The 8,023-nt window shown below is 42.2% G+C and overlaps 1 protein-coding gene across 2 annotated transcripts in view; it reads left to right on the plus strand.

Moving 5' to 3' along the window:
• The first annotated feature begins 1,368 nt into the window (after window positions 1-1,368).
• Window positions 1,369-8,023, plus strand: part of PPM1K (protein phosphatase, Mg2+/Mn2+ dependent 1K) — a 41,173-nt gene continuing 34,518 nt past the window's right edge. Inside the window, exon 1 of one of the 2 annotated variants that reach the window (XM_069093848.1) lies at window positions 1,369-1,724. The gene's annotated coding sequence lies outside the window, so the exon portion shown is untranslated. Of the gene's footprint in view, window positions 1,725-1,892; window positions 2,009-8,023 lie in introns of those variants that run through there. The other variant, XM_069093840.1, reaches the window with a different exon arrangement.

Below are 8,023 nucleotides of genomic sequence, written 5' to 3' on the forward strand. Positions count from 1 at the left end.
GAGTCAGAGGATAGGGTTATTATCAAAGATAAGTGTTCATTTCAGTGGTGACTTAAAAAAAAAAATTAAAACTATCCTAACTGACCTTGTACATCATAGGACAGTAGATTAAAGTCCTGGAGTGAAAAGATGCCAAAAAAAAAAAAACACCACTTTTTAAAATGGTAAGCATGAACTTTGCAACTGTTTGTGCTGAAGGAATATCAGCACACTGAAGATAATTTCTATCTGTTTTATATTATCTACCTTGGAGCTTTCCTCTTGTCTTTCGTTATTTTAAAAAAAAGTTACTGGAGTAAAGTCTATCATTAGTTTTTTCCCAAATTTGGTCCCAAAATTTTGGGATAAAATATTATGTCAATAATGTCTAATGTGAAAGTATTTGCAGATACTATACTTGATTGTGTGCCGCCAATGGGGAGGGAGGAGAAGGGGGGGAAGGGAAAAATTTGAAACTGAAGGAATTGTGGAATTGAATCTTGTAAACTAAAAGTAAACAAATTAATAAAAACCAAAAAGAAAAAAGCAAATATTGGGTCAAGTCCTTCCTCAAAATCCATTAATGTTTAATAGGTTCAAAAACCTAATTAAGTTTTAAACCTAGCAATTAACATTTTTTTTTTCTTGAAAATAAAGGGCCAGGAGACTCCTCAGTTTCGAACGCTAACCCTACATTATCATTCTCAACCTTACTATTAAAAATCGGTGAGCCATCAATGTGAGACTGGAATGGAACTCAAAAGCGCTGCCAACTGGATTGTGACTTCACTAAGCAACCTGAAATTTCCTAACAACCAGAGACGTGCAAAAACTGCCTCGGGAGATCTGAGCTTTAAAGCTGCGAGGTTCTGTACGGCTCATCTGATCCCAATTCTTTATTTTGCAATTGAGGAAAATAAAGGTTTCCCCTTTATTCCCCCGCCAAAAAAAAAAAAAGAATCTGGTTCAGTGCCTAAGTTTACAAAAGTACGTGTGGCATGGTTCTGATTTAAACACTGGTGCTTTCTCCCTCCACAGTGGGTTTTCCCCCCAATGCACCCCACCTAGACTTCCCAGTGATTTCCAATTCAAGATCGTCCAGGAAGCGATCTGGATTGTGGATTATGGAAAATGACATTTTCTTTTGTTTTTGTTGTTCGCTGTTGTTACGGCATCGGGTTCGAATAGATTCTGATTGAACCAAACTTCAAGTCAGTAGGGGTGCAGGTAAGATTCCTCCTGCAGTCCCTAAATGACACGAACAAAGAAGCCCGGGCTGCCCTTTTTTTTTCTTCTTCTTTTCACAGTCTTCACCATCCCCACCCAGAAATGTCAGAACGATTACCGCACTCTCCGCCAGACTTGAAGTGGGTGGGGAAAAATCTCCCTCTCCTACTGGCTGCCTTAAATATCACTCGGTTATTTGTCGATTGGAAATGAGCTGAAGGGTAAATGAAGCCGCAGGGAGGCTCGTTCGGTCCCGGGCCGTGATTGGTGGTTACCGAGGCCAAAAGGCGACCCGCCAGCCACCTGGCCAAACCCGTTCTGGCTCAGCCCGCTGCCAGCCCGAGAGGACCGAGTGGCCGCTCGCTGAGGGCTGGGACAGGACGGGTTCCGAGGGCTCCCGGGGCCGGAGCGGAGCGGGCTGGGTCTGCAGCAGGGAGGCTGGACCAGAGCCGCCCCGTTATCTCGGCGTCCCCGCGCCTGCACGCAGGGGAGGCGGCGGTGCCCGCACCGCGCCCCAGGTGAGAGCCCCTCCGCCGCCCCCGCCGCTTTCCGGGCCCGCGGCCTCAGGATGTGCGTTTCGGATTCAGCTCCACAGCCGCCCGGGGGTGGGGCCTCTGCCCCCAGCTTCCCATTGGCGGGTCGGGCCTGGCCCAGGCCGCGGCGCAGAGGGGCTTCCAGCAGGGCGGGGGCGGGGCCGGGGGGCCCAGAGGCCCAGGTCCCACATCTGCAGGCGGGGCCGGCAGAGCCCGGGGGAGCCCAGCGGCGCCGGCGGCGGCTGGAAGCGGGCGTCTCGGCTCGGAGGGTGAGGTCCCAGTGGGGGCGTGGTGGGGGCGGAGGCCGGGCCGGGCCGGGAGCGGGAAGATGCTGCGGCCGCCGGCGCCGCGGGAGGCATCCCCGAGTCAGGGCCGGAAGGGGCCGGCGGGGGGGGGGGGGGGGGGGGGGGACGGCTGGACCGACGGGGCACCGCCTCCCACTTAGTGGGGGGTCCTCCGTAGTGGGGGAGCCCTGGACTGCTCGTTCAGCCGCGATCGTGGAAAGGAAAGGGGAGCCGGGGGCAGAAAGCCGTCCTCCTCCTCATTCCCACACCCGCACACTTTTTAAATTCTTTTTTTTCCCTATAGTTACCCCTTTCCAATGACACTCCCCCCCCCCCCCCCCCCGGCAGAGCCCCTCCTTGTAGCAAAACTTCAGATGGGCCACCCACGCCCATTCACGGCCAGCGTGCAAAGGGACCCCAGAGACCACCCGGTGCGGGTCACTTCACAGATGAGAAAACTGAGTCCCAGGGAGACTCAGCCAAGGCTCAGCCTCTCTGTTCATGCATCTCAATCTTGTACTTTTGCGGGGGCAGAGGAAATCCACATGGGGATTGGTGGCATTTAGCTCATGTCATTTCCCAAGTTATGTGTCAAGGAACAGCTAGAATGACTTCGGTTCATTGAACTGAAACTTGTTTTCAGATAAAGGCTAAGCAAAACACGTATCACTTACGGCATAACAGAATCTAAAGAAGGTTATATTCCTTGTTCCAAGTAGATAAACTGTCCAGCCAGCAAACTGGGGCCTGGTGAAGAAGGTATTTGACTTTAAACCGTGGGTAATATTTTATCTTGAAATAGAAGAGAAACTTGAATGACTGTCGGAAATGTATTACGTTATCCCCCCCTCCCCCATTTTATTAAGGATTTTTTTTTTTTTTTTTGAAGTTCACATCCTTGACTTGGTATTCCTGGATGGCTCTCCAATGTGTTTCCATCTTGGTGAAGGTTCTACTTCAAGGCACTAATTCTATAGATTAAAAACTGAGACCTAGAGGTGTTTAGGGGGGTATAGGGGACAGAGTTCTAGGTATTCCTGGAGTCAGGATGACCAGAGTTCAAATCACTTTACTAGTTGTGTGACTCTTGGCAAGTCCCTTAAACTCCAGTTTCCTCCTAAGCTGAAAGGTTTCAAAGTATTCTTTTTGGACTGTAATATATGTTAGATATATTACAGAAATGAATTGTATAAATGTAGGTATTTTTAGTATCATAAATGTATCAGATAATCTCTTAAAAGACTTTAATTTACCTAGGGGGTCCTGACAATAATATTTCTGCTGAGTGTAATGTTTACATTATGAGTTGAACTAGCAGATAGCAGTTGGGTGGTTTCAGTAGGTACTAAATAAATAAATAGCTTGTGGGTACTCTGGAACTGTGTTCAGAGAGCTTTTCATTTACTCTTGATTCCTGATCCAGTGAGTCCCATTCTTAATTTTTGCTTCCAGGGGTCTTTCAGCACTTTTGGATATCCCATCCAACTTTTTTCTTTCGCTGTTAGGACACTGAAGGTAAAAAAGGCAAGTGTCTGTTGTAAAAACCAAAGGAAAAGAATATCACTGTTTTAATTTTTTTTTTCTTGTAACTTCAAGGATTGTAGATTAGATTGCTAGATTGGAAAGTATTGAATGGTTACATCAGGAATGGTCTGAATTTAGTGCAGTTTTTCAAAGATCTGGAGAAGGGAGTAGGGGTTGTCTAGTGCCTGGTGTTCCTTTCAAGAGGGGAAGTGCATTTTGGGAAATGTGATCATCCTGAAAAGTAACAAATTGTGGAGGAAAAGGAACCTGTCTTGGAGTCAGATGAGATCAGGGCTCAAATCCATCCTTTGATACTTAGCAGCTGTGTGACCTCAGGAAAGTCACTTACCTTCTCAAAGTCAACTTTAGTTTCCTGCCATAAAATGGGTATAATAATACTGTTGGGTATCTGCCATAGTTAGGTTGTTCTGAGAATCAAGTCAGAGTGTTTATAAAGAGCTTTGAAAATTTTAGCCATGCACATGTCAACTATTTCATCCCATTCCTGGTGGAAGCAGGTAGCAGTCTAGATAAAAGAAAAAAATATGCTTCCCTCAGACTGTGCTATTTGGCAAAAAGTTTTATTAATGCCTTTTGCTTTTTGTATTTACAGTTGTTTTGCACGTACACACAACCCTACCTTGTTAAAAAAAAAAAAAAAGAAAAAGAAAAAAATAATTGAATAAGACATAAGCAGCATTCAGAACCTGGGTCCCACACCTCTGCCCAAGAGGAGAGAATCTGGTCTCCTAGGACCAAGATCAGTTACTGAAATTAATCTCAGTTTAGCTGCCTATTGATATAATTTTCATTTACATTACTCCTATGATTATGTGTATTTTGCTTTTTTGCTTTGTATCAATTCTTATAAATTGTTCCATTTTTTCTTTTTTTGTTGCTTTTTGTTTAAAAAAGAAGTTAACACATTTTGTTTTGATATCCCTACTACACATCCAGTGAGCCTTCCCTTGTAACAAAGAAAAATAGGCAAAACCAGTTGATACAGTTATTGCTGATGGGGGTGGCAAGCTGCTACTTCTCCATGGAAGGGATAAAAGTGCATTTTCTTGAGTTTGGGACCATGATTGTTTAGCTATATGGCTACACATTTTTATATATAGATTTCTATATATAATATATTACGTGTATAATATATATGTAATATATAAAATAGAGAGAAATTTTAGTGTTTTCTGTGACATTGTTATTGTGCCTACCATTTTCCCGGTCCTATTTATTTCACTCTTTATCTCAGTTCCTATAAGTTTTCCGATTTTTAAAAAAAATTTCCAACTTAAAAAAAACAAACAAACTAGATTTGTGATTTCTTCAGTGTAGTGACTTCCTGGCGAGGAAACTCTTTTTTTCCAATGGAGAGCAGTGCCTACTTTGAAACTTGTTCTTGGAAAATTGCATGGGATAGTGAAGGGTTGTCACTCGCCTAGTTTCTCTGAATTAGATGATCTGAGACTACAGCCCTGTGCATAGCCCTGATATCTGGTAGGCACCTAATTGGAGACACACACAAAGGATGGTACTGATGGTCTCTAATGCTCCACAATCCAAATTTCTCTGAATTCCTCATATTCGTCATTTCTTTGCATGGCTAAAATTTTCAAAGCTCTTCATAAACACTCTCACTTGATTCTCAGAACAACCTAACTATGGTGTTATACCCATTTTATGGCAGGAAACTAAAGTTGACTTTGAGAAGCTAAGTGATATTTCTTATTTGTCGTCTCTTCTTGCAGTTTTATTAATGCACCATACTTTGTTCAGCCATTCCTATGGGCGCCTGCTTCGTTTAAAATTTGTTGCTACCACAAAAAGTACCGCTGGTATATTCTGGATCAAATCTTTTGTTGTTCCCCTCTATGACTACCTTGCGGTTTGTCCTTCCTTCCTGAAGAGGACCATGACATCAGGAAGGTGATGTCACGACTTGCAAGTGAATTGGATTCTAGCGAGGGAGGGCTGTGCAAAGTCCACCAGCCTTACTTTTTACTCCGGAGCCATCTGGGTCCAGGGACGAGATAGGAATCAATATGACTGGGGATGGCTCAGGATGCAGTGGGAGACATTGGCCTTTTTAAGCCAAGGTCTTTTCCAAGTTTTCACTTTGAGTGAATTGTTTCTCTCTATGACTACCTTATAGTATATTTCAAGTAGGCTCTCTGGGCAAAAGACTGGAAAAGCTTGGTGACTTTTTTCACATAATTCCAAGTTATTTTCCAGAATAGTTGCGCCAATTCATATCTCCATCAACAACATTTTAGTATGTTTCCCTTCCCCTCCTCCTTTTATCAAAGGAATTAAAGGAAATATTTTTTTTTTTTACGGGGAATTGATCATATTCTCTTGTCCCTCTTGCTTTACAAAATAAAAATACAATGCAACATAGAAAGGTTAATTTGTGGTTTTCTAAGTCAGCATGCTGCCTAAAGGAACATTTCTATTAGAGTGTGACACCATTGCTTTAAATGATTCATTTTGTGATTAACTAACCCCAGTACCCAGAATAGAAGGAAACAGGCCATATGCCTTCTGTATCCTAATGAAGTTTATTTGATGTTCTTTGCCATCAGTACCTTCCTATGTGTGTGTCTCCAATTAAGTGTCTACCAGCTATCAGGGCTATGCACAGGCCTGTAGTCTCAGATCATTTAATATAAAGTGAAACTCCTAGATAAGTCATTGAGGTTGTAGCACTAAAAATAAACAAGACAGTCTCCAGGCTATTGCGCTGGCAGCACTGGGGGCAGTGGGATGCAGGCTTTCTTCTTACCAAATGTGGTTACCTGGGCTGGGTAGTTACTGGGTTAGTGGGTTCTACAGAAGCCTGTGATCTCAGAGCAGCTCATGTGGAGTGGTAGCTATCACACCAAGTTCCCCTTTGTCTCTCCATTAGCTGTTTCAATTGTCAAGGGAAATAAATAACCTTAAGGGTGCTTCTGGCGGGAAAACAATGGAATTTCTGCTTGAAAGGATTTATAACTTTACCTAGGATGGATATCTGTATATCTATATCAATATTGATATCGATATCTATACACATAGATGCATACATATTTTTATATATTATTCATTTTTATCCAGGATTTATGTTATTTGAAGTTATAAAAATCCTAAATAGCAAGCATGTCCTTTTGTATGTTACAAAAAGATAGAGTTATAAATCAGACATTATGGAAATCATGATTTGGTGGGTGGGAGGTGAATCTATAAAATTAATTTGTACTGGTCATGATTGTTTGGAGCATTTTCATTTGTCTATTCTTTCTAAAACTCATTCATGTCCTTTTGCCATGTCTTTTAGGGAGTGACCTTAATTTGTGTCAATTGCATATATTTGTGAGATATCAGACTTTTATCAGCAGTATTTAGTGCAAAGGTTTTTTTTTTTTCCCCACTCAGTCAATAAATAAAGATTATTCTCTTCAGGTTAATTCATTCTTTTATGGGCTATCTTGACTGTAAGCTCTTTGAGGACAGGAAATCTATGATATTTGAGTCACCATATTTCATCTGTGATTTCCCTAGCACATTGCTGAGCAAATTGGGGTCGGGGGAGAGGGGAAAGAAGGTGTGCCCTGGCAGGAATAAAATACTTGTTGATTGGTTGATATCTGTATTTCTTTGAAAGAATATGAACTTTTTTCAGATGTGGTATCTGGTTCCAATTGATTAGGAACAACAGACTAAATAGCTTTGTAGAAAGGTTCAAGTTATCAATCTGCAAATATTCTGTCCATCCACTGAATCTTTCTGAGTTTCACTTTCTTTACACATGAAGTACAGAGAAGAAAAAAAAAGCCAAAGATAGAAATTTGGGGGTTAATAAAAGTTTAATAACTGGCTCTCTGTTTTTAAAAAATATGTACAAGTTATACTTTTAAGCTTAATCTGCATTATTAGCATTTTCTTCATCACTTTTAAAAAATTTAGACAATCAACAAAACAATAAATCAAGCCCTCGTTAGTAACCAAGATATAAAATGCTTGTGCTGAAAATGTAATCATTGACTTTCACCAGCTATTTTGAGCTGGCCCACTTCTAAAGAGTTAGTAGGCACAACCTGGCTGAAAGTCCCCCAGTGGAGATTGAGAAGGAGTGGGGACACCAAAGTCCCATGAAAACCTATAAGAGAGTATGCAGGAGAACAGGTCATCAGAGGCTTCAAAGAGGTCAGGAAAGATGAGGATTGAAAAGAGATCATTGGTGAGTTTGGAGAGAACAGTTCCTGTTGAGTGATGAGGTCAGAAGTCAGACTACAAAAGGTTTGGAAGAGAGTGAAAGACACCAAATGTAGGTGGCTCTTTTTCATGTAACTTAGCCGAGAAAAGATAAAGGGTGATAGCTAGTGAGGATGGTCAGGTCAAGGGCAAGTTGTGGTTTTTTTCTTTTAAGGATGCGGAAGACTCGGGCAAGTTTGTGGGCAATGGGAAAGAACTGGGATAGAGTATGGATTGTGGAGG

The sequence above is a fragment of the Petaurus breviceps genome, unplaced genomic scaffold (genome assembly GCF_028583685.1).
Source record: "Petaurus breviceps papuanus isolate PSGF00001 unplaced genomic scaffold, PetGlider_PUasm1.0 126, whole genome shotgun sequence".
In the NCBI taxonomy this organism is placed as follows: domain Eukaryota; kingdom Metazoa; phylum Chordata; class Mammalia; order Diprotodontia; family Petauridae; genus Petaurus; species Petaurus breviceps.